This window comes from Lucilia sericata, unplaced genomic scaffold (genome assembly GCF_015586225.1).
Source record: "Lucilia sericata isolate MDLA Ls3-8-SP2 unplaced genomic scaffold, ASM1558622v1 Contig000636F_arrow, whole genome shotgun sequence".
Taxonomy (NCBI): Eukaryota; Metazoa; Arthropoda; class Insecta; order Diptera; family Calliphoridae; genus Lucilia; species Lucilia sericata.
In genome coordinates, this window is record NW_023994642.1 from 76,186 (window position 1) to 99,006 (window position 22,821).

The window sequence follows — 22,821 nt, forward strand, 5'->3', positions numbered from 1 at the left end:
TAACGTAATCATAACAACATCACAACATATATTATATTAAAAATAATTCTTGAAATCTTTCTCTTAATAAACAGACAATTTATCAATATTTCTGTTTATAGAAAATGTTGTATTTAGTGCAAAGAATTTTTAATTTTTCAACTTATAATTAACGATTGAGATATTTATTGCCTTTATATTATTTTGTATTTTCAATCAAAACCTTTGCCAACTCCTGACCCATAGTGCATTACTAAAGAGTTGGACAAAAATAAACAAAAAATAATGAAAAAAAAAAATAACTTAAAAGACAAGCTTAAATTGTTTGTAAAGAGTCAACAAACTAAATATAAAACTACAAGTTTAAAATTTCTACAAAATAGAAAATAAATGAGAAAAAGAACGTGCATCTACAACAACATGCAAAAGAAAATTATATACAGTTTTAAAAGAAAAGTGTTGGATACCCTATACAATGACCGTGTATCTAAGAAAAAAAAAAAATACAAACAAAAAAACTAAGGAAACACCAAAAGGAACATTGACAACAGCCAATAAAGGAGCAACAATTTATAAAGGTTTATTTTATAAGTTTCAATGACGATGAAAATAAAATATCTAGTTTAGATTGTATTTTATAATAACGTTTTTGCTTCTATATTTACTTACTTGCTCCTCTTCATCCACTGGTGTCTGTGAACAATTCTGAAGTGTATTTTGCACAAGGACAATGGCGCCGGTAAAATATTTTTTTTATATTGTCATTGATGACAATAAGACGAAGACTACAACCAACCAAGAATGAAACAAATAAACAAACAAACAACAGCAATGACATCGACAACCAAATCAAATTGATTGCCATTTTTCGTATTATTATATATTATATTTTTTCATTCTTATATTAAGACATAAGTAAATACTTTTTGAGCATATAATTTGGCCCAAGTAGTTGTTATAAAACATAAATATGTATATTCCGTGCAGATAAAGTGACAAAGTGACTAAGAGATAGGAGCTAAAATACAGACAGGATAAAAGCAGAGTAGATACAGGAAAAAATATAGAAACACACGTACACCTAAGTACAATAAATATTTGTGTATAACATAATTTTTTTTCATAACAAACAACACTTTAAGAGAATAGTGTTTTTAAATCCTATAACGCTATAATTTTGCTCATGTTTGTAACACCCAAAAACAATGATTCTATAATCTCTTTGAGGTATACTGTTTCTGCTACGATTTGCGATAAAGATACAAATGGGTTAGTGACTGGCCTCTTATTGAATATAACAGATGGTTCCTCGTTAGACTAGCTGTTAGTACGGGGTAGTATGAGACCCTGGTATTTTGGATTATAGCGTGCATATATCCTGTTAGTTTGGCGTGAATAGGGTTGCCGCCTCAATCCGTGTTGTGTGCCTTTAGCTTCTACCGTTTTGACGTCAAAAGCGAGAAGATTTCTGTATGCTTTCGGTAAACAGAAAGACGGACCGATATACATAGATCCTAAAATAAATATTTAAATTCAAACATTCTGATTAGAAAAAAAGTACAGTCGGATTTCTGTTAATTATAATTAAATGTGAAATTGTAACTAATTTGCTATATTTTTAAGCAATTTATTGTTGAAAATGAGTCCTTATTTGGAGACTATCGTAAATGTGAGCCATAAAATTTGGTGGATATATTCATTTTTATTTAAATTTTATATTTCTTTTATACTTTTATTTATATACGAACAGATGGACAGATATGACTTAATCGACTCACAAACATTTAAAATAAAAGTTCACTATCATTATATTCAAACATTTCAACTATTTAAGCTGCTTTGGCTTAACACTAAATAGAGGAATCTAATGTCTACATATTGTATGAAACCAATGTAAAAGTTCGACTACATATGGCATTAGTAAAAGTTTATCTATTACAATCACAAACAAAAATAAAAAAATTCAAATTGTTTGCCAAATCATGCGAACATCGACATCCTGTAACAAAATCTTCTACAACAATCACGCAATATAAAAAGCCTTCTAGAACTCTACTGTAGTAGTTAGACTGATAGAAATCCTTTAGGCATTGAACCAGCTCAATGAAAAGCAACAAAAAATAAAATATTTTACCTTGTTCTATAGATTCAATAAAATCTATTTATTTTGTATAGGAATTTATTTATATTGACTCTTTATTTTTTACTACAAAAACTTTAAATTGAAATAAAAATGCTACATAATACAAAAACAAAGTATATGGAAATATGTACTTTCTATTTTACAAATGTTTTGTTGGTGTTCTTTAAATTGTAAAGGTCATGGTGTTCTACTTAGTTTTTTTATACCCTCCACCACCATAAGTGGTGATAGACGGTATATATAAGTTTGTCGTTCCGTGGGTAATACCAAGAAATATTCATCTAAGACCCAACAAAGTATATATATTCTGGGTCCTTATCAAATTCTGAGTCGATTTAGCTATGTCCGTGTGTCCATCTGTCTGTCTGTGTAAAACACACTCACGTTAAAACTAAGCAAAGGAAATAAACCAATTTCACCCAAAATATTTATTATTATCCTACGCAGTTTGGTTTTGAAAATCAGCAAAATCGGTTCACAACGTAAAAAGTTATGAGTCAGCAAAATTGGTTCACAACGTAAAAAGTTATGAGTAAAAATTTCAGACTACCTCGAAAAAAATACGTTTTCTCAGAAACTACCAAAGATATTTCGATGAATTTTGTCACACATTATTTTTTCAGGGCAGTGATCAATTATGTTCAAAATCTTTACAATCAATCCAATATTTCCCATAACCCCCTTACAAAGGTATATATATATTCCCGGAAATTAGGTTATCGTTAATAACTCCATCAAATATATCGATATCAACACAAAATTTTGTACATGCAAATATAATATGAACAGAAATTATATTATCAACGTAGAACTCAGTCGGTCCACAATTGGTCATAGCTCCCACATAAGGTCCACTTCGGAAAATCACCTAAACGCACATATTTCATTGATGAATAAAGTTATTGTGATAAAATTCGAGTTAAATATGTTTTGTGTACATACAAATCATTCTACTAAATTTTTTACGGATCGGTCCATTATTGGCCATAGCTATATAAGGCCCATTTCCGAAAATCATCTAAAAACTCACATTTCATTGTCAAATAAAGCTATTTTGATAAAATTCGATACGAAAATGTTTCCCAAAATTGGTCATTGCTCCCATATATATTTTATTGAATTATTAAGCTATCGAGATAAAATTCGACAGAAATATGATTGTATACATACAAATCATTCTACAAATTTTTTTACGGATCGGTCCATTATTGGTCATATATAAGGGCATATAAGGCCCACTTCCGAAAATCACTTAAAAGCACATATTTCATTACCAAATAAAGCTATCTTAATAAAATTCGACACAAATACGTATGTTATGTCTTTATATGAGTCACTCTACGAAATATATAAATCATATAAATCATTCTACAACTTTTTTTCCGGATAGGTAAATTATTGGTCATAGATCCCATATAAGGCCCATTTCCGAAGATCACTTAAATGCACATATTTCATTGTCAAATAAAGTTAATATGCATATCAACACGGAAACAACATTTTTGCCAAGTTATCTAAAAATTAGATAGTTAAATGGGTTTTAATTAAAAATAGCTTTCTGGTGGAGGGTATTTAAGATTCGGTACAGCCGAATATAGCACTCTAACTTGTTGTTCTTTCAATCTAGTTATAATATATAAATTTGCTGTTTGTTTAAGTGTAAAGTGTTAGAAATAGATTTGTTATGAACTAACAAAGTAACTAACTAACTAACTAACTAACTAACTAACTAACTAACTAACTAACTAACTACTAACTAACTAACTAACTAACTAACTAACTAACTAACTAACTAACTACTACTAACTAACTAACTACTAACTAACTAACTAACTAACTAACTAACTAACTAACTAACTAACTAACTAACTAACTAACTAACTAACTAACTAACTAACTAACTAACTAACTAACTAACTAACTAACTAACTAACTAACTAACTAACTACTAACTAACTAACTAACTAACTAACTAACTAACTAACTAACTAACTAACTAACTAACTACTAACTAACTAACTAACTAACTAACTAACTAACTAACTAACTAACTAACTAACTAACTAACTAACTAACTACTAACTAACTAACTAACTAACTACTAACTAACTAACTAACTAACTAACTAACTAACTAACTAACTAACTAACTAACTAACTAACTAACTAACTAACTAACTAACTAACTAACTAACTAACTAACTAACTAACTAACTAACTAACTAACTAACTAACTAACTAACTAACTAACTACTAACTAACTAACTAACTAACTAACTAACTAACTAACTAACTAACTAACTAACTAACTAACTAACTAACTAACTAACTAACTAACTAACTAACTAACTAACTAACTAACTAACTAACTAACTAACTAACTAACTAACTACTAACTAACTAACTAACTAACTAACTAACTAACTAACTAACTACTAACTAACTAACTAACTAACTAACTAACTAACTAACTAACTAACTAACTAACTAACTAACTAACTACTAACTAACTAACTAACTAACTAACTAACTACTAACTAACTAACTACTAACTAACTAACTAACTAACTACTAACTACTAACTAACTAACTAACTAACTAACTAACTAACTAACTATAACTAACTAACTACTAACTAACTAACTAACTAACTAACTAACTAACTAACTACTACTAACTAACTAACTAACTAACTAACTAACTAACTAACTAACTAACTAACTACTAACTAACTAACTAACTAACTAACTAACTACTACTAACTAACTAACTAACTAACTACTACTAACTAACTAACTACTAACTAACTAACTACTAACTAACTAACTAACTAACTAACTAACTAACTAACTAACTAACTAACTAACTATAACTAACTAACTAACTAACTAACTAACTAACTAACTACTAACTAACTAACTAACTAACTAACTAACTACTAACTAACTAACTACTAACTAACTAACTAACTAACTAACTAACTAACTAACTAACTAACTAACTACTACTAACTAACTAACTAACTAACTACTAACTAACTAACTAACTAACTAACTAACTAACTAACTAACTAACTAACTAACTAACTACTAACTAACTAACTAACTAACTAACTAACTAACTAACTACTAACTAACTACTAACTAACTAACTAACTAACTAACTAACTAACTAACTAACTAACTAACTAACTAACTAACTAACTAACTAACTAACTAACTACTAACTAACTAACTAACTAACTAACTAACTACTAACTAACTAACTAACTAACTAACTAACTAACTAACTAACTAACTAACTAACTACTAACTAACTAACTAACTAACTAACTAACTAACTAACTAACTAACTAACTAACTAACTAACTAACTAACTAACTAACTAACTAACTAACTAACTCGACAAGACAGAAAAAATTGATGTAGGCTTTGTATATTAATATCATAACTTCTATTATAATTTTTCTTAAACGAAGATTTCATTAAAGACCAGTGTAATAAAGATATTGTGTGAATTGGGTATTTTAGAATTTTGAGCGCGGGTTACATAAAGAAAAAACACCCTAATGTGCACTTTGTATGCCTATAGTCTAATAAGTGCGTACATATGTTTATTGTCAGAATGATTTGAAGTGTATTTATATTTTCTCTATTGGTTTCTATTAAGTGTTTTGTCACTTAAAGCAATTGACATTTTCTGTTGATTTAATGAATTGATATTTCAATTGATTACTACTCTCTATCTAAAAGTGTATCTGTACGTGTTTAAAGGAGATGATACTTGAGCAATTGTAACAATTAAAACTGCAGTAATGAAAGACAGACAGCAACAATAATATAAACAACAGCAGCAAAATTAATAACAAATTTTTAAGATTTGATGATTAAAGAAAATTGAAATTTAGTATTGAATTTTTGTTATAATACTTATAATAAATTTAAGATTTTTCAAGTTACTTTGGAGAGGCTAGAAATTATTTAAATAGTGTCTGTAAGTGAATTTTAACATTTTATAAGATTTTATTTAACAAATTACAGAAAATATTCTTAATACATAGTAATAAACTAATTTAATAATGTTAATTTTGTCTATGTTTTCTTTTCAGAAAAAAGTTAATCAAAAATTCTAACAGGTTATTAAATAATATTTATTTTATATTTTTCTTTGATTCTTGCAAAATTTATTAATACTACACTGACGACCAAAGGTATTAGAAGGGAAAAAATGTTGTTATTCATTTTAAAGTTCGAAGAAAATATATTGATGATATCTGAAAATAAGATGTTTACTTGATAGCTCAGTAATTTGTACCTTACTTCATACAATTTTTTTTACATGTAGAACTTTAATTTTATAAATATAATGCCGTCAGCAAAATTGTATTGGGAATAATCTAGAAGAGAGGCCGGTATAAAAAGAGTAGTTAAATTTAAATTTTAATGTTAATTTAAATAGGAAATCTGATAAAGATTTTGTGTATTAATATCTTAATTTTTAGACCCAACATATATTGTCTGATTCGATTTAGCTATGTCCGCCCGTTTGCCTTTCTGTCTGTCTATGAAAAACTTAATATACATTTTTCAGGACCTAAACAAAATAAGTTCCAATCTTTTATTATTCCGTATGTAACACTTCGAAATATTAGTCGTAGACCCACAAAAGAGATCTAACGAAACGAGCTAGAAACTTTACATAAATATTTCTTATTTATGCAGTTTGTTTAGTATTGAAAATGGGCCATATCGGTTGATGATTTCACTTAGCTTCTATACAAGTCGCAGCCAGGTATATAATTAAATCCGTCATAACTGATTTAGAAAAAGCAGTGTAGATATAAAATTCAAAATCTGTAGGAACCAAAATCTTTTTACTAAATTTGAGGATCGGTTCATAAATGACCCTACACCCATAGGCCCTTGATATCCTTCAGAAAATTACTTCAACGTTTATTACTGACTTAAAAATTATGTGATACCTATGAAATTCACTATAAATAAATTTTACAGGAACCGAAATATTAGGCATTGTTCCGAAAATAGTATTGATGTTGATGTAACTATTGATACACGATAATAAAATTCAGTAAAATTCAATATTAATGATTGGTTAAAAATCTTGGTCAAATAACAAAAAGATCGAATTAAAAAGGTCATATATAGGACTAACTTGAGAAAATCAATTAAAATGTATGCCGGAAGCTTTGACTACCTGTTTAAATTTTTAACATTTTTTTAGACAACAACAAATTGTTTCTTTTTATACCCACTATCAAAAAAGATCTGGGTATATTGATATTGTCATTCCCTTTGTAACACATCGAAATATTGGCCATAGACCCATAAAAGTCTGTCTGTCTTTCTGTCTTTCTGTCTGTCTGTTGAAAGCACGTTAGAGATATATTCTGGGTCCTTATTAAAATCTAAGACGATCTAGCCATGTCCGTCCGTCCGTCTGTCTGTCTGTCCCCATATAAGGTCCCCTTCGGAAAATCACTATAGCGCTCATTACTGGCTTAAAAATAAGAATATAGCGATGAAATTCGACAGAAATAAGTTCCATGCGAGTAAAAATCTCTCTACCAAATTGTATGTGGATTGATTAATAATTGACCCTACCTCCCACATAAGGTCCTAAAATGGTACTTCGTTAATATGGAGTTTCTTGGGAAAAACGCGTTAAGCTGTGGTCACTAATATTTCCTGCCAAATATCGATTTTTGGTACTAATATTGAGTCAAAACTTAAAACTTCTATAACTTCGTTGATATTGAGTTTTTTGAGAAAAACGCGTTAATCTGTGATCACTTATATTTCCTACCAAATATCGATTTTTGGCACTAAAATTGAGTCAAAACTAAAAACCTTTATAACTTCGTTAATATTGAGTTTTTTGAGAAAAACGCGTTGATCTGTGATCACTTATATTTCCTACCAAATATCGATTTTTGATGCTAAAATTGAATCAATTGAGTGATCACTTATATTTCCCACCAAATATCGATTTTTGGTACTAAAGTTAATATTGAGCTTTTTAAGAAAATCGCGTTAATCTGTGATCACTTATATTTCATACCAAATATCGATTTTTAGTACTAAAATTAAATCAGAATTAAAAACCTCAATAACTTCGTTAATATTGAGCTTTTTGAGAAAAACGCGTTAATCTGTGATCACTTATATTTCCTACCAAATATCGATTTTTGGTGCTAAAATTGAGTCCAAACTAAAAACCTCAATAACTTCGTAAATATTGATTTTTTTTAGACAAACGCCTTAATCTGTGATCACTTATATTTCCTACCAAATATCGATTTTTGGTACTAAAATTAAGTCCAAACTAAAAACCTCTATAACTTCATTAATATTGAGTTTTTTGAGAAAAACGCGTTAATCTGTGATCACTTATATTTCCTACCAATATCGATTTTTGGTACTAAAATTAAGTCAAAACTAAAAACCTCTATAACTTCGTTAATATTGAGTTTTTTGAGAAAAACGCGTTGATCTGTGATCACTTATATTTCCTAACAAATATCGATTTTGGTACTAAAATTGAGTCAAAACTAAAAACCTCCGTAACTTCGATAATATTGAGTTTTTTTGGGAAAAACGCGTTAATCTGTGATCACTTATATTTCCTACCAAATATCGATTTTTGGTACTAAAATTAAGTCAAAACTAAAAACCTCTATAACTTCGTTAATATTGAGTTTTTCGAGAAAAACGCGTTGATCTGTGATCACTTATATTTCCTACCAGATATCGATTTTTGGTACTAAAAGTGAGTCAAAACTAAAAACCTCCATAACTTCGGTAATATTGAGTTTTTTTGGAAAAAACGCGTTAATCTGTGATCACTTATATTTCCTACCAAATATCGATTTTTGGTACTAAAGTTGAGTCCAAACTAAAAACCTCAATAACTTCGTTAATATTGAGTTTTTTGAGAAAAAGGCGTTAATCAATTTTTGGTACAAAAATTGAGTCCAAACTAAAAACCTCAATAACTTCGTTAATATTGAGCTTTTTAAGAAAAACGCTTTAATTTGTGATCACTTATATTTTCTACCAAATATCGATTTGTGGTACCAAAATTGAGTCAAAACTAAAAACCACTATAACCTCGTTAAAATTGAGTTTTTTGAGTTTAATATTGATGTTTTTTTAGACAAACGCCTTAATCTGTGATCACTTATATTTCCTACCAAATATCGATTTTTGGTACTAAAATTAAGTCCAAACTAAAAACTTCTATAACTTCATTAATATTGAGTTTTTTGAGAAAAACGCGTTAATCTGTGATCACTTATATTTCCTACCAATATCGATTTTTGGTACTAAAATTGAGTCAAAACTAAAAACCTCTATAACTTCGTTAATATTGAGCTTTTTAAGCAAAACGCGTTAATTTGTGATCACTTATATTTCCTACCAGATATCGATTTTTGGTACTAAAAGTGAGTCAAAACTAAAAACCTCCATAACTTCGATAATATTGAGTTTTTTTTGGGAAAAACGCGTTAATCTGTGATCACTTATATTTCCTACCAAATATCGATTTTTGTTACTAAAATTGAGTCCAAACTAAAAACCTCAATAACTTCGTTAATATTGAGCTTTTTAAGCAAAACGCGTTAATTTGTGATCACTTATATTTCCTACCAGATATCGATTTTTGGTACTAAAAGTGAGTCAAAACTAAAAACCTCCATAACTTCGATAATATTGAGTTTTTTTTGGGAAAAACGCGTTAATCTGTGATCACTTATATTTCCTACCAAATATCGATTTTTGGTACTAAAATTAAGTCAAAACTAAAAACCTCTATAACTTCGTTAATATTGAGTTTTTCGAGAAAAACGCGTTGATCTGTGATCACTTATATTTCCTAACAAATATAGATTTTGGTACTAAAATTGAGTCAAAACTAAAAACCTCCATAACTTCGATAATATTGAGTTTTTTTGGGAAAAACGCGTTAATCTGTGATCACTTATATTTCCTACCAAATATCGATTTTTGTTACTAAAATTGAGTCCAAACTAAAAACCTCAATAACTTCGTTAATATTGAGCTTTTTAAGCAAAACGCGTTAATTTGTGATCACTTATATTTCCTACCAGATATCGATTTTTGGTACTAAAAGTGAGTCAAAACTAAAAACCTCCATAACTTCGATAATATTGAGTTTTTTTTGGGAAAAACGCGTTAATCTGTGATCACTTATATTTCCTACCAAATATCGATTTTTGGTACTAAAATTAAGTCAAAACTAAAAACCTCTATAACTTCGTTAATATTGAGTTTTTCGAGAAAAACGCGTTGATCTGTGATCACTTATATTTCCTACCAGATATTGATTTTTGGTACTAAAAGTGAGTCAAAACTAAAAACCTCCATAACTTCGGTAATATTGAGTTTTTTTGGGAAAAACGCGTTAATCTGTGATCACTTATATTTCCTACCAAATATCGATTTTTGGTACTAAAGTTGAGTCCAAACTAAAAACCTCAATAACTTCGTTAATATTGAGTTTTTTGAGAAAAAGGCGTTAATCAATTTTTGGTACTAAAATTGAGTCCAAACTAAAAACCTCAATAACTTCGTTAATATTGAGCTTTTTAAGAAAAACGCGTTAATCTGTGATCACTTATATTTCCTACCAATATCGATTTTTGGTACTAAAATTGATTCAAAACTAAAAACCTCTATAACTTCGTTAATATTGAGTTTTTTGAGAAAACGCGTTAATCTGTGATCACTTATATTTCCTACCAATATCGATTTTTGGTACTAAAATTGAGTCAAAACTAAAAACCTTTATAACTTTGTTAATATTGAGTTTTTTGAGAAAAACGCGTTAATCTGTGATCACTTATATTTCCTACCAAATATCGATTTTTGATACTAAAATTGAGTCAAAACTTAAAACCTCTATAACTTCGTTAATATTAAGTTTTTTGAGAAATACGCCTTAATCTGTGATCACTTATATTTCCTACCAAATATCGATTTTTGATGCTAAAATTGAATCAATTGAGTGATCACTTATATTTCCCACCAAATATCGATTTTTGGTACTAAAGTTAATATTGAGCTTTTTAAGAAAATCGCGTTAATCTGTGATCACTTATATTTCCTACCAAATATCGATTTTTAGTACTAAAATTAAATCAGAATTAAAAACCTCAATAACTTCGTTAATATTGAGCTTTTTGAGAAAAACGCGTTAATCTGTGATCACTTATATTTCCTACCAAATATCGATTTTTGGTGCTAAAATTGAGTCCAAACTAAAAACCTCAATAACTTCGTTAATATTGATTTTTTTTAGACAAACGCCTTAATCTGTGATCACTTATATTTCCTACCAAATATCGATTTTTGGTACTAAAATTAAGTCCAAACTAAAAACCTCTATAACTTCATTAATATTGAGTTTTTTGAAAAAAACGCGTTAATCTGCGATCACTTATATTTCCTACCAATATCGATTTTTGGTACTAAAATTGAGTCAAAACTAAAAACCTCTATAACTTCGTTAATATTGAGTTTTTTGAGAAAAACGCGTTGATCTGTGATCACTTATATTTCCTAACAAATATCGATTTTGGTACTAAAATTGAGTCAAAACTAAAAACCTCCGTAACTTCGATAATATTGAGTTTTTTTGGGAAAAACGCGTTAATCTGTGATCACTTATATTTCCTACCAAATATCGATTTTTGGTACTAAAATTAAGTCAAAACTAAAAACCTCTATAACTTCGTTAATATTGAGTTTTTCGAGAAAAACGCGTTGATCTGTGATCACTTATATTTCCTACCAGATATCGATTTTTGGTACTAAAAGTGAGTCAAAACTAAAAACCTCCATAACTTCGGTAATATTGAGTTTTTTTTGGAAAAAACGCGTTAATCTGTGATCACTTATATTTCCTACCAAATATCGATTTTTGGTACTAAAGTTGAGTCCAAACTAAAAACCTCAATAACTTCGTTAATATTGAGTTTTTTGAGAAAAAGGCGTTAATCAATTTTTGGTACTAAAATTGAGTCCAAACTAAAAACCTCAATAACTTCGTTAATATTGAGCTTTTTAAGAAAAACGCTTTAATTTGTGATCACTTATATTTTCTACCAAATATCGATTTGTGGTACCAAAATTGAGTCAAAACTAAAAACCACTATAACCTCGTTAAAATTGAGTTTTTTGAGTTTAATATTGATGTTTTTTTAGACAAACGCCTTAATCTGTGATCACTTATATTTCCTACCAAATATCGATTTTTGGTACTAAAATTAAGTCCAAACTAAAAACTTCTATAACTTCATTAATATTGAGTTTTTTGAGAAAAACTCGTTAATCTGTGATCACTTATATTTCCTACCAATATCGATTTTTGGTACAAAACTTGAGTCAAAATTAAAAACCTCTATAACTTCGTTAATATTGAGTTTTTTGAGAAAAACGCGTTGATCTGTGATCACTTATATTTCCTAACAAATATAGATTTTGGTACTAAAATTGAGTCAAAACTAAAAACCTCCATAACTTCGATAATATTGAGTTTTTTGGGAAAAACGCGTTAATCTGTGATCACTTATATTTCCTACCAAATATCGATTTTTGGTACTAAAATTGAGTCCAAACTAAAAACCTCAATAACTTCGTTAATATTGAGCTTTTTAAGCAAAGCGCGTTAATTTGTGATCACTTATATTTCCTACCAGATATCGATTTTTGGTACTAAAAGTGAGTCAAAACTAAAAACCTCCATAACTTCGATAATATTGAGTTTTTTTGGGAAAAACGCGTTAATCTGTGATCACTTATATTTCCTACCAAATATCGATTTTTGGTACTAAAATTAAGTCAAAACTAAAAACCTCTATAACTTCGTTAATATTGAGTTTTTCGAGAAAAACGCGTTGATCTGTGATCACTTATATTTCCTACCAGATATTGATTTTTGGTACTAAAAGTGAGTCAAAACTGAAAACCTCCATAACTTCGGTAATATTGAGTTTTTTTGGGAAAAACGCGTTAATCTGTGATCACTTATATTTCCTACCAAATATCGATTTTTGGTACTAAAGTTGAGTCCAAAATAAAAACCTCAATAACTTCGTTAATATTGAGTTTTTTGAGAAAAAGGCGTTAATCAATTTTTGGTACTAAAATTGAGTCCAAACTAAAAACCTCTATAACTTCGTTAATATTGAGTTTTTTGAGTTTAATATTGATTTTTTTTAGACAAACGCCTTAATCTGTGATCACTTATATTTCCTACCAAATATCGATTTTTGGTACTAAAATTAAGTCCAAACTAAAAACCTCTATAACTTCATTAATATTGAGTTTTTTGAGAAAAACGCGTTAATCTGTGATCACTTATATATCCTACCAATATCGATTTTTGGTACTAAAATTGAGTCAAAACTAAAAACCTCTATAACTTCGTTAATATTGAGTTTTTTGAGAAAAACGCGTTGATCTGTGATCACTTATATTTCCTAACAAATATAGATTTTGGTACTAAAATTGAGTCAAAACTAAAACCTCCATAACTTCGATAATATTGAGTTTTTTTTGGGAAAAACGCGTTAATCTGTGATCACTTATATTTCCTACCAAATATCGATTTTTGGTACTAAAATTGAGTCCAAACTAAAAACCTCAATAACTTCGTTAATATTGAGCTTTTTAAGCAAAACGCGTTAATTTGTGATCACTTATATTTCCTACCAAATATCGATTTGTGGTACCAAAATTGAGTCAAAACTAAAAACCACTATAACCTCGCTAAAATTGAGTTTTTTGAGAAAAACACGTTAATCTGTGATCACTTATATCGACTTCGTTAATATTGAGTTTTTTGAGAAATACGCGTTAATCTGTGATCACTTATATTTCCTACCAAATATCGATTTTTAGTACTAAAATTAAGTCCAAACTAAAAACCTCAATAACTTCGTTAATATTGAGCTTTTTGAGAAAAACGCGTTAATCTGTGATCACTTATATTTCATACCAAGTATCGATTTTTGGTGCTAAAGTTGAGTCCAAACTAAAAACCTCAATAACTTCGTTAATATTGAGCTTTTTGAGAAAAACTCGTTAATCGATTTTTGGTACTAAAATTAAGTCCAAATGAAAAACCTCAATAACTTCGTTAATATTGAGCTTTTTAAGAAAAACGCGTTAATCTGTGATCACTTATATTTCCTACCAAATATCGATTTTTGGTACTAAAATTAAGTCAAAACTAAAAACCTCAATAACTTCGTTAATATTGAGTTTTTTGAGAAAAAGGCGTTAATCAATTTTTGGTACTAAAATTGAGTCCAAACTAAAAACCTCAATAACTTCGTTAATATTGAGCTTTTTAAGAAAAACGCTTTAATTTGTGATCACTTATATTTTCTACCAAATATCGATTTGTGGTACCAAAATTGAGTCAAAACTAAAAACCACTATAACCTCGTTAAAATTGAGTTTTTTGAGTTTAATATTGATGTTTTTTTAGACAAACGCCTTAATCTGTGATCACTTATATTTCCTACCAAATATCGATTTTTGGTACTAAAATTAAGTCCAAACTAAAAACTTCTATAACTTCATTAATATTGAGTTTTTTGAGAAAAACGCGTTAATCTGTGATCACTTATATTTCCTACCAATATCGATTTTTGGTACTAAAATTGAGTCAAAACTAAAAACCTCTATAACTTCGTTAATATTGAGTTTTTTGAGAAAAACGCGTTGATCTGTGATCACTTATATTTCCTAACAAATATAGATTTTGGTACTAAAATTGAGTCAAAACTAAAAACCTCCATAACTTCGATAATATTGAGTTTTTTTGGGAAAAACGCGTTAATCTGTGATCACTTATATTTCCTACCAAATATCGATTTTTGGTACTAAAATTGAGTCCAAACTAAAAACCTCAATAACTTCGTTAATGTTGAGCTTTTTAAGCAAAACGCGTTAATTTGTGATCACTTATATTTCCTACCAGATATCGATTTTTGGTACTAAAAGTGAGTCAAAACTAAAAACCTCCATAACTTCGATAATATTGAGTTTTTTTTGGGAAAAACGCGTTAATCTGTGATCACTTATATTTCCTACCAAATATCGATTTTTGGTACTAAAATTAAGTCAAAACTAAAAACCTCTATAACTTCGTTAATATTGAGTTTTTCGAGAAAAACGCGTTGATCTGTGATCACTTATATTTCCTACCAGATATTGATTTTTGGTACTAAAAGTGAGTCAAAACTAAAAACCTCAATAACTTCGGTAATATTGAGTTTTTTTGGGAAAAACGCGTTAATCTGTGATCACTTATATTTCCTACCAAATATCGATTTTTGGTACTAAAGTTGAGTCCAAACTAAAAACCTCAATAACTTCGTTAATATTGAGTTTTTTGAGAAAAAGGCGTTAATCAATTTTTGGTACTAAAATTGAGTCCAAACTAAAAACCTCAATAACTTCGTTAATATTGAGCTTTTTAAGAAAAACGCGTTAATCTGTGATCACTTATATTTCCTACCAATATCGATTTTTGGTACTAAAATTGAGTCAAAACTAAAAACCTCTATAACTTCGTTAATATTGAGTTTTTTGAGAAAACGCGTTAATCTGTGATCACTTATATTTCCTACCAATATCGATTTTTGGTACTAAAATTGAGTCAAAACTAAAAACCTTTATAACTTCGTTAATATTGAGTTTTTTGAGAAAAACGCGTTAATCTGTGATCACTTATATTTCCTACCAAATATCGATTTTTGATACTAAAATTGAGTCAAAACTTAAAACCTCTATAACTTCGTTAATATTAAGTTTTTTGAGAAATACGCCTTAATCTGTGATCACTTATATTTCCTACCAAATATCGATTTTTGATGCTAAAATTGAATCAATTGAGTGATCACTTATATTTCCCACCAAATATCGATTTTTGGTACTAAAGTTAATATTGAGCTTTTTAAGAAAATCGCGTTAATCTGTGATCACTTATATTTCCTACCAAATATCGATTTTTAGTAGTAAAATTAAATCAGAATTAAAAACCTCAATAACTTCGTTAATATTGAGCTTTTTGAGAAAAACGCGTTAATCTGTGATCACTTATATTTCCTACCAAATATCGATTTTTGGTGCTAAAATTGAGTCCAAACTAAAAACCTCAATAACTTCGTTAATATTGATTTTTTTTAGACAAACGCCTTAATCTGTGATCACTTATATTTCCTACCAAATATCGATTTTTGGTACTAAAATTAAGTCCAAACTAAAAACCTCTATAACTTCATTAATATTGAGTTTTTTGAGAAAAACGCGTTAATCTGTGATCACTTATATTTCCCACCAATATCGATTTTTATACCCACCATCAAAAAAGATGGGGGGTATATTGATTTTGTCATTCCGTTTGTAACACATCGAAATATTGGTCATAGACCCATAAAAGTATATATATTCCGGGTCCTTATTAAATTCTAAGACGATCTAGCCATGTCCGTCCGTCTGTCCGTCCGTCCGTCCGTCCGTCCGTCTGTCTGTTGAAATCACGATAGGGACCACACGAGAGGAGCTAGACAGTTGAAATTTTGCATAAATATTCTCTATTGTTAAGGTTTGTTTGGTATTGGAAATGGGCAATATCGGTCCACTTTTTCGGATAGCCCCCATACAAGTGGGCCTCCAAAAAACAGCTTTAACGGGCATAACTGTTTTATAAGTAGGAGTATAGCGATAAAATTCGACATAAAGAAGTTTAATGTGAGCCAAAATCTTTCTACCAAATTTTTTGAGGATCGGCCTATAAATGACCCTACCCCCCATATAAGGTCCCCTTATGAAAATTACTTTAACACTCATTACTGGTCCCAAAATGCAAGTATAGCGATGAAATTCAGTATAAGTATGTTTCTTACGAACCAAAATCCCTCTACCAATTTTTTTTAGGATCGGCCCATAAATGACCCTACCCCCTATATAAGGTCCCCTTTAGAAAATGACTTTAACACTCATTACTAGCCTAAAAATTCGAGTATGGCGATGAAACTCAGTATAAGTAAGTTTCTTACGAACCAAAACCTTTTAACCAATTTTTTTTAGGATCCGCCCATAAATGACCCTACCTCCTATATAAGGTCCACTCCTTAAAATGACTTAAACACTCATTACTGGCCCTAAAATGCAAGTATAGCGATGAAATTCGACATAAATAAGTTTCAGGTGAGCCAAAATTTTTCTACCAAATTTTTTGAGGATCGGTCCATAATTGACCCTACCCCCCATATAAGGTCCCCTTTAGAAAATTACTTTAACACTCATTACTGGTCCAAAAATGCGAGTATAGCGATGAAATTCGGTATAAGTAAGTTTCTTACGAACCAAAATCGCTCTACGAATTTTTTTTAAGATCGGCCCATAAATGACCCTATCCCCCATATAAGGTCCCCTTCTGAAAATGACTTTAACGCTCATTACTGGCTAAAAAATATGAATATTTCAATACAATTTTACACAATTAAGTTCCTCGCGAGCCAAAATCTTTTTAATAACTTTTATGTGGATAGGTCCATAATTGGCCCTACTCACCCTATTGGGTCCACTTCAGGAAATAGCTTAAACGCTCATTACTGCCTTAAAAATACCGGTAAAGCGATGAAATGCTACACACGTAAGTTTCTTACGAGCCAAAACCTCTGTACCAATTTTTTTGGATCGGCCCATAAATGAGCCTTCCCCCATATATGGTCCCCCTCTGCAAATAACTACATGCTCATTACTGGCTTAAAAATATGAATGTGACGAAAATTGACGCACATAAGTTTAATGCGTTCCAATATCTCTCCACCAAATTTAGGGAGGATCGGTCCATAATTTAATTTTCAGAAAATTACTTAAACGATCATTACTGGCTTAAAAATATGAGTTATGAAATACGAGTATGAAATTCGCTTCGAATTTCATGCGTAATGTGTTGATAATACACAAAAGGTTCCCTTCAGGAAATAGTTTTGGTTAATAACTACGAGTGTTCCTTATTTAAAATATACATAATCTATGTACAAAATTTTATGAGTATCGGTTCATAATTGACGCTCACGGTTTAAGAATTGAAATAAAATATTTGTTTTTTTTTTTAATTAATATTTTGGTAGTTCAAAAGAGCTCTGGCCATAATTGACTTAAGCCATATTCCAAATATCACGCTGATGTTTATAGAGGAGCATTCCTTTTACAGCATACGGTTTGATGGTGGGTATATGAGATTCGGCACAGCCGAATATAGCACTCTTACTTGTTGGTACTAAAATTGAGTCAAAACTAAAAACCTCTATAACTTCGTTAATATTGAGTTTTTTGAGAAAAACGCGTTGATCTGTGATCACTTATATTTCCTAACAAATATCGATTTTGGTACTAAAATTGAGTCAAAACTAAAAACCTCCGTAACTTCGATAATATTGAGTTTTTTTGGGAAAAACGCGTTAATCTGTGATCACTTATATTTCCTACCAAATATCGATTTTTGGTACTAAAATTAAGTCAAAACTAAAAACCTCTATAACTTCGTTAATATTGAGTTTTTCGAGAAAAACGCGTTGATCTGTGATCACTTATATTTCCTACCAGATATTGATTTTTGGTACTAAAAGTGAGTCAAAACTAAAAACCTCCATAACTTCGGTAATATTGAGTTTTTTTGGGAAAAACGCGTTAATCTGTGATCACTTATATTTCCTACCAAATATCGATTTTTATACCCACCATCAAAAAAGATGGGGGGTATATTGTTTTTGTCATTCCGTTTGTAACACATTGAAATATTCGTCTAAGACCCATAAAAGTATATATATTCTGGGTCCTTATTAGATTCTAAGACGATCTAGCCATGTCCGTCCGTCTGTCCGTCTGTCCGTCTGTCTGTCTGTCTGTCTGTTGAAAACACGATAGAGTCCAAACGGAAGTAGCTAGCGAGCTGAAATTTTGCACAGATACTTCTAGTTGATGCAGTTTGTTTGGTATTGAAAATGGGCAATATCGGTCCACGATTTCGCCTAGCCCCCATATAAGGCCCCCTTCAGAAAATGACTTTATCGCTCATAACTTGCTAAGGGAAGCATCAATAGCGGTGAAATTCGGCACAAACATGTTTTATGGGAACACAAATCTCTTCGTAGAATTTTATAAGGATCGGTCCATAATTGACCCTACCCCCCATATAAAGTCCCCTTCAGAAAATGACTTTATCGCCCATAACTGGCTAAGAGAAGCATTAATTGCGGTGAAATTCGGCACAAACATGTTTTATGGGAACCTTAATCTCTTCGTAGAATTTTATAAGGATCGGTCCATAATTGACCCTACCCCCCATATAAAGTCCCCTTCAGAAAATTACTTTATCGCCCATAACTGGCTAAGAGAAGCATCAATAGCGGTGAAATTCGGTACAAACATGTTTTATGGGAACATAAATCTCTTCGTAGACTTTTATAAGGATCGGTCCATAATTGACCCTACCCCCCATATAAAGTCCCCTTCAGAAAATGACTTTATCGCCCATAACTGGCTAAGAGAAGCATCAATTGCGGTGAAATTCGGCACAAACAAGTTTTATGGGAACATAAATCTCTTTGTAAAATTTTATAAGGATAGGCCCATAATTGACCCTACCCCCCATATAAAGTCCCCTTCAGAAAATGACTTTATCGCCCATAACTGGCTAAGAGAAGCATCAATTGCGGTAAAATTCGGCACAAACATGTTTTATGGGAACCTTAATCTCTTTGTAGAATTTTATAAGGATCGATCCATAATTGACCCTACCCCCCATATAAAGTCCCCTTCAGAAAATGACTTTATCGCCCATAACTGGCTAAGAGAAGCGTTAATAGCGGTGAAATTCGGTACAAACGTATTTTATGGGAACATAAATCTCTTTGTAAAATTTTATAAGGATAGGCCCATAATTGACCCTACCCCCATATAAAGTCCCCTTCAGAAAATGACTTTATCGCCCATAACTGACTAAGAAAAGCATCAATTGCGGTGAAATTTGGCTCAAACATGTTTAATGAGAACTTAAATCTCTTTGTAAAATTTTATAAGGATAGGCCCATAATTGACCCTAACCCCCATATAAAGTCCCCTTCAGAAAATGACTTTATCGCCCACAACTGGCTAAGAGAACCATCAATAGCGGTGAAGTTCGGCACAAACAAGTTTTATGGGAACCTAAATCTCTTTGTAAAATTTTATAAGGATAGGCCCATAATTGACCCTACCGCCCATAAAAAGTCCCCTTCAGAAAATGACTTTATCGCCCATAACTGGCTAAGAGAAGCATAAATTGCGGTGAAATTCGGCACAAACATGTTTTATGGGAACATAAATCTCTTTGTAAAATTTTATAAGGATAGGCCCATAATTGACCCTAACCCCCATATAAAGTCCCCTTCAGAAAATGACTTTATCGCCCATAACTGGCTAAGAGAAGCATCAATTGCGGTAAAATTCGGCACAAACATGTTTTATGGGAACCTTAATCTCTTTGTAGAATTTTATAAGGATCGATCCATAATTGACCCTACCCCCCATATAAAGTCCCCTTCAGAAAATGACTTTATCGTCCATAACTGGCTAAGAGAAGCATAAATAGCAGTGAAATTCGGCACAAACATGTTTTATGGGAACATAAATCTCTTTGTAAAATTTTATGAGGATAGGCCCATAATTGACCCTACCCCCCATATAAAGTCCCCTCCAGAAAATGACTTTATCGCCCATAACTGGCTAAGAGAAGCATCAATTGCGGTAAAATTCGGCACAAACATGTTTTATGGGAACCTTAATCTCTTTGTAGAATTTTATAAGGATCGGTCCATAATTGACCCTACCCCCCATATAAAGTCTCCTTCAGAAAATGACTTTATCGCCCATAACTGGCTAAGAGAAGCAGCAATAGCGGTGAAATTCGGTACAAACGTGTTTTATGGGAACATAAATCTCTTTGTAAAATTTTATAAGGATAGGGCCATAATTGACCCTACCCCCCATATAAAGTCCCCTTCAGAAAATGACTTTATCGCCCATAACTGACTAAGAAAAGCATCAATTGCGGTGAAATTTGGCTCAAACATGTTTAATGAGAACTTAAATCTCTTTGTAAAATTTTATAAGGATAGGCCCATAATTGACCCTAACCCCCATATAAAGTCCCCTTCAGAAAATGACTTTATCGCCCACAACTGGCTAAGAGAACCATCAATAGCGGTGAAGTTCGGCACAAACAAGTTTTATGGGAACCTAAATCTCTTTGTAAAATTTTATAAGGATAGGCCCATAATTGACCCTACTGCCCATAAAAAGTCCCCGTCAGAAAATGACTTTATCGCACATAACGGGCTAAGGAAAGCATCAATAGAGGTGAAATTCGGCACAAACATGTTTTATAAGAATTTAGATCTCTTCGTAAAATTTTATAAGGATCGGTTCATAATTGACCCTATCCCCCATATAAGGTCCCCTTCAGAAAATGACTTTAAGGCTTATTACTGATTCAAAAATGTGAGTACAGAAGTAAAATTTTACATAAACAAGTTTTGTCCAAGCCAAAAGTTCTTTATCAAATTTTATTAGGATCGGTCGTTAATTAACCCTATCCCACTTGTAAAGTCCCCTTCAGAAAATGACTTTAAAGCTCATTACTAGCTTAAAACTGCGAGTACATCGATGAATTTCGACATAAACAATTTTCGTATTAGCTAAAATCTCCCACTAAATTTTATGAGGATCAGTCTGTAATTGACCCTACCCCCCTATAAGGTCCCCTTCAGATAATGACTTTAACGCTCATTACTGACTCAAAAATGCGATTACAGCAGTGAAAATCTACGTAAACAAATTTTGTACTAGCCAAAAACTAAAAATCGTTTTAAATTTTAGAAGTATCGATCCATAATTGACTTATACGGGGGTGGGCGTATAGGGGCGCCTTTAACGATTCACTCCAGAGAATCACTTTAACGCTCATGTATGGCTCAAAAGTTATTCCAAATAAGAGTAGTTTTATAGGACCTGGAAGTTTTCAACTGAATTTGATGAGGATAACTAATCAAACACCCATTTTCGGTTCCCTTCAGATAATTATTTTAAACCTCATGACTGAATTAAAGATACAAGTACAGCTACATTAGATACAAATAATTATTGTACAAACCAACATGGATAGGTCCATAATTGACTCTACCCTCCATATAACCACTCTTACAAAAAAACAGTTTATGGTTATAAATATTGGATCAAACAAAGTTAATATTTTTAATTCGGAAGAGCACGGTCCATGCTTAAGCCCTTATTAAATTCCCTCTACCAAATATTTCCCTGATGTTCATATTAATATCGACATATGATTCAACATAGATCGATAATATCAAAGTTTATTTATAAGGATGATTTGATGGTGGGTATATAAGATTCGGCATGGCCGAATATAACACTCTTACTTGTTGGTACTAAAGTTGAGTCCAAAATAAAAACCTCAATAACTTCGTTAATATTGAGTTTTTTGAGAAAAAGGCGTTAATCAATTTTTGGTACTAAAATTGAGTCCAAACTAAAAACCTCTATAACTTCGTTAATATTGAGTTTTTTGAGTTTAATA

The 22,821-nt window shown here is 30.5% G+C and overlaps 1 protein-coding gene across 4 annotated transcripts in view; it reads left to right on the top strand.

Moving 5' to 3' along the window:
* The window catches only part of LOC119606928, a 201,539-nt gene that overhangs the window by 51,683 nt on the left and 127,035 nt on the right, over positions 1-22,821 (top strand). Inside the window, exon 2 of one of the 4 annotated variants that reach the window (XM_037960599.1) lies at positions 6,230-6,256. The exons of the other annotated variants lie outside the window; for them this stretch is intronic. The gene's annotated coding sequence lies outside the window, so the exon portion shown is untranslated. The remainder of the gene's footprint in view (positions 1-6,229; positions 6,257-22,821) is intronic. 4 annotated transcript variants of the gene reach the window in all.